The sequence below is a fragment of the Daucus carota genome, chromosome 9 (assembly GCF_001625215.2).
Source record: "Daucus carota subsp. sativus chromosome 9, DH1 v3.0, whole genome shotgun sequence".
NCBI classification, from domain to species: Eukaryota; Viridiplantae; Streptophyta; class Magnoliopsida; order Apiales; family Apiaceae; genus Daucus; species Daucus carota.
The window spans coordinates 39,642,457-39,651,183 of record NC_030389.2 but is presented as its reverse complement, the minus strand read 5'-3'; positions in this window follow the sequence as shown (position 1 = coordinate 39,651,183).

Here is an 8,727-nt window from a genome sequence, read left to right as displayed (position 1 = left end):
TTTTTTTGCGGTGGTTAAAAATATTAACAAGTAATGTATTACTTGACGTGCATGGTCTTTCGAGTATTATGATATAAAATAATATTTTCTTTTTAAAAAAAATTAAATTCAGACACATCAAAAATAAACATCAATCATTTTTATAAGTATAAATATATAATTATAATGAGAGAAAAAATATAAAATCAAAACAAGTTAGCATCCCGAATGACCGGTTTTTAGAAATCTCACAGTGACTTTGTAGTTTAACGGGACAAAATTTTCATTATATTAGTGGTTGACAATAGATACAAAAATCAAATATATTTATCTTTTCAAATTCATAATATTTAATTTACATAAGTAAATTTTTACCAATTTATAGTTTTACTAAGTGTTGTAAAAAGCGGGAATCAGACTTAATCAGTGAAGTCACGGAGCAAGGATTAATCAGGGATTAATCGGATATTTAATCAGTTCGGCGAGCTACGAAACAGGGATTAATTGATGATTAATCGTGATTAATCACCGACTTTTAGAACAGAGGTTTTACTGCATGCTCTACTGAGTTTAATAATTTATATTGATTCATAAATAAGTTAAGTGCATACAGATTTTCTAAAATATGTTTATAAAGACTAATCATGCAGATATAAACAAATTTATGCTTGCAAATTAAATAAATTATATATGATAATAATAATGACTGATATTAGGGGATGAATCCACCCGATCCGATTAACCTTAATCTGACATTACTTTATATGTACATCTTTTGTACACTTATCAGTTTTCAATATTTCATATTATAAAAGCGAATTAGTTCCGAAACCGGGAGTTTGGATTGTATTCTGCGATCTCTGAACGATAGTCAATCATTATACTCCCTCCGTCCCGGCCAATAGTATACATTGGGGGACGGGGACGCGACACGGATTTTAATGCTTCAATAAAGTATAGTTCTATAATTTATTTTTAAGATTTTTTATTATTTATAAAAATATAACATTCATATATTTATACTCAAAAAAGAAAATTTTAAAAATAAATTAGAGAATTATATTTTATAAGAGTCTTGAAACGTGTGCCGAACAGTGAAAATGAAACATATACAATTGAATGGGACGAAGAGAGTATGATATTTGATTGAAAAGAAAATAAGGTTATTTCATTTAATATAATACGATGACATTTACAGTTAATCAAATTAGAGTATTTAAGAAATAATATTATTTTTAACAAAATATTATACCTATATTATGTAATAAAATTTTATAGATAATATCAAAATAATATTTACTTGATACTATAAATATACCATTTTATCTTTATTTTATAAAAATAATCGTTCGGTGCGTAGCACGGGTAAAACGCTAGTGTTTATCATAACTAGGATGCCCATAGTTATTCTTCAAGCTAAGAGAGAGGTGGGTGCAAGTTATATTATCTCCATGCAAACTCAAAAAATGGATAGGGAATTTTGGTTTAAAGATGTTTGCAAAATATTATGGTTTTGATATCTATCAAGTAGCACTATGAATGTTGAAGGTTGACTAGACATACAATATTACCTTAGAGCAAGTCCAACAGTGTCCTAGAAAGTTCCCTATAAATATAATAAACAAATAGTGTCCTACTAATTTAGGACATTTTTTTGATACATGACCTCTAACAACATGCCTTATATGTGTGCCTTATTATTAAACTAATAATTTATTTGAATTAGAATTGAATGGAAGTGAAAAAGTAAGAGGAGAGAGATGCATTGAAATGGTGGGAAGTTAATATTTTAATGAGAAAATTAGTTTAGGACATGCTTAGAAGTGCCTCAAAAATGAGGCACTTGTTGGATGTCCTAGTGGTTTAAGGCAAGAACATTGTTGGAGCACACATTTCATCCAATTGCCTTATATTTTAACTTAGGACATCAATTTAGGACATTGTTGGACTTCTTATAGCTTGAAATATGAAACCTACATTGACTATACGTATATGATATAGTCGGTTTTTACTATTTTTAAAAAAGTTCCACCGCTAACGTTGAAGATTGATTAATTATACGATATATTGTTATAGCATTTATATTACCTGTTCATACAAAATCGGAATTAATAAAATTAAATCAGAACCAAAATTTAGGAAAAGCAAGTATCAATCATGTAAAAGAAAATTCTTAAATACCTTGATTTCATATATCAATACTTGAATCCAATGAATTTACAAGAAAATAAGAAAAAATATAACTGAGCCTCATAATTTTTTAAAAATCAAACTAAGTAGTTTTAAAATAGAAATCGTACATAATCCATCAACGAAATATGTTCCCAAATTTTGATTGACATTATTTTTGGGTATTTTAAATGAAAGTGGAGAAAAAAGAATTAAAGTGCACAATGCAACTATACTAGTTCTCTCCCATGCCCTTTACTTGTCATATGGGCTGGGGTTGGTCCCAGCCCGGTTGAAATTATAGCAGGCCCATTAATATTTGTACATGTGCTAAAATTTAGCTTGAGTAGAAAAATAATTAAAATCCTGTTAATTAACTCATTTTCGTTAGTCGTCTCTGCTTCTTTAATAAAGTTGTACACAAAATTAAAAATAACTAAACACTTTAGCTCTTCTAGACTATTGCGCGAACCAGTGTAATACAGAATTATATGTATTGTTATCTTTCTTTTACCTATTTAAAATTTTAAAGTGTATTTTGAGTAAGTAATTTATTTAGCCGTGCCCAAACGAGTACTTAGTGTTTTATCTATATTTTTAAAATTTAGTATTAAACAGTAAAAACATTTTGGATAAATATTTGTGTGTTTGAATTTTATGTGGGAGGAGGTAATTATAAACGATGAATTGTTGCAGGCAATTGCAGAGGCCAACAAGGATGTTACCGATGGTGAAAGTTCAGAGAACGACCTCAGTGAGGATGATGGAGATGGTGCTGGTGATGATGCTTCCGATGATGCTTCCGATGGGGATAGTTAGCATATTAGTTTTTAATTAGCTAATTATTATTGCTTTTGTTAATGACATTGTTTGGTTGGATAATTTTGGGGATGCAAACTGAATTTGCATGGCTTCGCTATGTTAAAAGAATTGTATCTTGTGTTTTGTTGGATAATTTGTATGGATAATTGTAAGTGTTTGGTTGTATTTGAATGATGTTTTAAATTAATGCATACTGGATGTTGTTTTTGGTTCAAGATTTGATATTATTTGTGTTTTGTTTGTGTTTTGTTGGGTTTTGTAAATGATAGGAAAATGTATATAGTTCATACTATAAGCATTGCAATTTTCAAATTTGGTGCCCAGAAAACCGACCAATTCTGGTCATTTCCGACCAAATCTGGTAATAACACACCCAGAAAACCGACCAAGAGCACACATTTCCGACCAAATTTGGTCATACTTGGTCCCAGAAAACCGACCAAATTCTTCTTGAAATCGGTCGGTAATGAAACCTGTGGACGGACCACTAAAACCGACCAAATTTTGTGTAGATCCAGTGGTCAGATATATAACAAAAGCTCAAGTGCTGGCTAAAAAAACCTTCCCGACCGACTCATAACAGACCAAACCCAAGAAAAACGACCGACTCATAACCGACCAAACCACTTTCTGACCAAGACATAATCGACTAAGCGTGGTCGGTTTTGTGATTTTTATTTCCGATCGTGTTATACCCGACCATCTGTTGGTCGGTTTTGTCTCGTTCCACGTGTATGCCAAGTCACAAGTGGGGCCATGTTTGCAGAAATGCAAACACATTACCGACCGACTTTGGCGGTCGGAAATCGGTCGGTAATGAGTCTCATTTCGGACCGACTTGTAATTTCCGACCAGGTTTTAAGGGACCAAACTTGTTGGTCGGCAGTCGGTCGGAAATGACTTCAAAACCGACCGAAACCGTCTATTTCTGACCGATTCTGGCGGTCGGAAATGCCCTGTTTTCTTGTAGTGCACGTTGGATATTATGATTAATTTTTAGCGATTTTTTTGGTCGAAAACGATGAAATTTTAGATATATGTTATATATCTATATTTGTGAGATTTTTATACAAAATATTGATTTATGATTTACAAAATAGTATTTTTACGGTTGAAAATAGTGCCAAAAAATTGGTCATACTTTAAATAATGTTCATACTCCGACTCCTTTATTTTTACAAGTGATTTTTTTTGCTAGTTTGCACATTTTTTCATTGATAATGTTTATAAATTCAGCCGGTGCAGTAAAAAAAATCCTGGATCCCCCATATAAATTTACTAGGAGATGCCTGCGTGTATCTGATCAGAGTGTGTGGATAACATGACCATGACAAAATCAGAGATTTTATAATGGATTTTAGGATAAGGTTCAAGTAAAATACCTCATGAATAAGATTGAAAAGAGATGAGAGATTATTGTGGCTGGCATTGGATCCAAGGGACGAGGTGCAGTAGAATTAGGTGGATCTGTATTTGGATGTAGAGCTAAGTAATAAATAGGGAGGGTTTTTTTTTTCTAATTTGAACAACATGGCACTAAAAAATAAATCTATATGTTTAATACCATTAGGAAAAGGCTGTTGGAGTAGAATTCTTCTATTTTATAAAATCTTTTAATTAAATCAATCAATATTTTGATACATAGCATTGGAAAAAGTATAGAGTACAAATGAAAGATGAAAAATATTGCAGTTAATAGCTAAAACTAGAATTATATTTTTGAAATAAATATAATAAATACGATAAATAATTGTTGTAATTAGAAAATGGGAGTTTACATAGTAACGGGCTCATTGATATAGCATCCAGGTTAGATTCCCCATATGTTAGCAAAGTAAGTACAACAAATTATTAAAAAATTAAATAAACCCTATAGTGATATCATTAATGATAAAAATACTCTAACTTTTGTTAGATTTCCTCAGAAAATTGATAACATTGTTTATATGGAAACTAAACATTAGACTTCTTCTAGAATTCGACAACATTGTTAAAAACTAAAACATAAAATTGCACAATAATAATTATTTAAATTGGTCTCTTCAATTCAATACTGAAATTGATGTATGCAATTTAACATAATTATATTTACTTTTTTCCCCTCAGCTAATAGATGAACAAGAGGTCATGGACCACTATCCACACTCCCCTGCAATGCTCTGTGCAATAATTTGAAAAAATAGCACTCGTGTTTGGAAACAACCAGTGGGGGAATATGACGTTCCACAGCAATCTGAAATATAGATAAATAATATAATCAAATTAATATATAGTCCTACATGGCTAAGTTAAGAATATGGACTAATTAGACCCGTGTTTCAGCACCTTTGTAGCTGAATGTAGATGTTGGTATACTCATGTGAATTAAATCAGAGAGGGGATTACTTGTTGTTTTTAATTTAAGCTTTTTAAAGTGTATAAAAAAATTGAAAAAAATTACATTTAGAAAATTGAAAAAATCCTTGGGACATTAATATTTGATATTGAATTTAATATACAAATACAAAGTATAGTAGCAGTCTGGCCACGTTTGTTGGCAAGCGGATGGCACTCAGAACAGCCAAAGAAACAAGCTTGTGTTCCAGGTGCAAAGGATACCCTGGTCTTTCTTCCTCCTGGTGCAGAAGCGAAATGATCTTGATAATTCCACTTCAGATCGAAAAAGGTATAGGACTGTAGCTTCTTGTTATAGTGAAGGGATTGGTTCGGGCAGGATTACTATCCCATCGGTCCTGGAATATGGTGATCATGCCAATGTTTGCCGCTCAAATATTAATGATCCATACAACAAAAATTTTACTCCACTAGGTTTATCCAAAGATAGGATGGCAACCAGTTCACGAAAAAAAAGCCCTTGTTGGAGCCCCAGAGGTTCTCTAGATGATAATCGTCGTGATCAAGAAAATCCTTAATCCGGCATGTTAATTGACTTGAACTTGCCTCAACAACCTGTAGACTTTCCAAACATGCAAGATGATATCACGAGTACACAACAAAATGTCTTCTATGCACCCAATACCTCTGCAGACATTAGTGTTCATGAGCAGCCTGCTGACTTAAACCCTCGGAGACAGAGTACTAGTAACAGAGCCCCAACTGCAAGAGCTCTAGAAGCCCTGGTAAATGGAGATTTGACAGCAAGTTCAGGGAGGATTCCGAAGGACTGAGATGCGCACAAGACATTAGGATCAAGCTAGCCATGAAGCGGTCCATAGCTGCAGGATATGGAATTGGTAATGTGATTGATAGTGGTTATCAGAGGTGGTTTCATGATCCAAACAACAAAAATTTTACTCCACTAGGTTTATCCAAAGATAGGATGGCAACCAGTTCACTAAAAGAAAGCCCTTGTTGGAGCCCCAGAGGTTCTCTAGATGATAATCGTCGTGATCAAGAAAATCCTCGATCCGGCATGTTAATTGACTTGAACTCACCTCAACAACCTGTAAACTTTCAAAACAGCGTTTTCCCCACAGATTCAACATTACCTTATGATATTTGATTGGAGCAGATTCTTCATTGTTTAGGAAGATTGTAATGAAACATTATAGTTGCCTGGAAAAATATCAGGTTATAATTTTGTTTAACATATTTGGTAAGTAATGGAATGACAAAAAAAAGTTTAAAAAATAAAAAATTTGAACCGAATTACATAGACATAGTAATAATTATATAATTTTAGATTCATATTTATGTTGATTGATAATATCAGTATGATATCTTCACATCATGTCAAAATAATTGCAACAATATATTTGTATTTTCACTAATATCTTATTTAAGGTAAGCAGCACAATTGACTGTTTTTATTTATCAAGAATCAAAATTGTATTTTTCTCAAGAAAATGACAAAAAATATTTCAAAAGGGGTTTCTTAAAAAGTTGGTAGAATAAGCACAATTTTTTTTATTAATATGAATGTCCATATACATACACACACATGCATCTATAGAATGGATGATAGAATCGTACATATACATATACAGGGCGGATCTAGGAAGAGGTACGGGGACACGTGCCCCAGTAAAATATTGTTTTTACATTTTTTCACCATTCTAAATTAATTATAGAAGTCCCCTCCCCCCCCCAAAAAAAATAAAAATAAAAATAATTTAACACAAGAATCATATATAAACACAAGCCATAAAAACTTTTGAAGAGCATATGGATGGAAAAAGAATAACAAACAATACACAGGCATCTATCATATGGATAATACAATCATTCTAATAAGAATCAATGAATGGAAAAATAACGCATAATCCACACCTTAGAATGTTTTTTATAGTAGTGTTACAATGAAAACAATAATAATAGAAAAGTTTTTATAACATAATTTAGTCTTTACAATATTGTATCTAGCTATCACCAATAAAATAAAGCGTTTATATAGACACATAAGAAGTTTCTCGAACACACCCGAAGGTGCTAGGAGGTGGATAAATGATGGAGTGCCCACAAAATCCAACTACATAATGCACAAGTTAAACTAGGCCCAAAAATTTTAGGTCGGTTACATATCCTATAGAGTTTAGGCCCGTTACATATCCCATAGAATTTAGGCCCTTTATATACTTCTTTTAGTTTAGTAAGTGCGTGAGAAATAATCTTATCATAAACAAATTATTATATTATACTTATTTTGAAAAATCAGTGAATTTTTTTTTTGAAACCTGAAAAATAGTGAATTAAAAGTAGTTACTTTTTATTATTAATTTGTTCGAATTTATTTATATTTATAATCTTAATATACATGTGACATATACATGAATGAGTTTATTAAAAAGAAACTTTTACTCAGGAGAGAAATGATATTACTTCATTTATAAGTATGATTAATGTATTATACTATTATTAATATTCACATGCAAGTTGTTGTTGAGTAATTTTGTACTCTATCTCATTTAATTTCCTAGTTTAAAAGTCGTTTTCAGATTAAATTTTAAAATAAATAAATATGAAAAAAAAATATTTATAAAAGAAATTTTTTTAAAAATAATGAGTGAAACAACTCAGTGAATAGGGTGCCGTAAACTACCTTGAAATACCTCTAAAATTTTTTAAGACTAATGACAAATATTTTATAATTTTTTATGATCTGTTTATGGACTTCAGACATTTTCATTTCGTTTCTCATTTCCTACCTCCACGGATTTACAACTAGGCTAAAACATTTTCCTTAAAGTTATATATTTATGAATATAATATTATTTTCTGCTAATTTTTAATTAAACAAGTATATATACTAATATAAATTGCAGGCAGCTATCACGAAATGAAAAATATTATGATATCAACATAACATTAGGAGAATAATTTAGATCATATAACTAAAAAAATAAAATAAAGTATTTTAGTAACATAACTAAAATTAAATATATTTTCCTTTTTCTTTTTAAAGATAAAAGCTACTCACAAACCTATTTACTGTTACCCATAATATGTATATAGGAGTTGAATGTAGAAGTTGGTATAATCATGTGAATTAAATCGGGGATTACTTGTTGTTTTTTATTTAAGCTTTTTAAAGTGTATAAAAAAATTGAAAAAAATTATATTTAGAAAAATGAAAAAATCCCAGGGACATTAATATTTGATATTGAATTTAATATACAAATACAAAGTATAGTAGCAGTCTGGCCACGTTTGTTGGCAAGCGGATGGCACTCAGAACAGCCAAAGAAACAAGCTTGTGTTCCAGGTGCAAAGGATACCCTGGTCTTTCTTACTCCTGGTGTTGAAAAGTTTTCAAGAGGA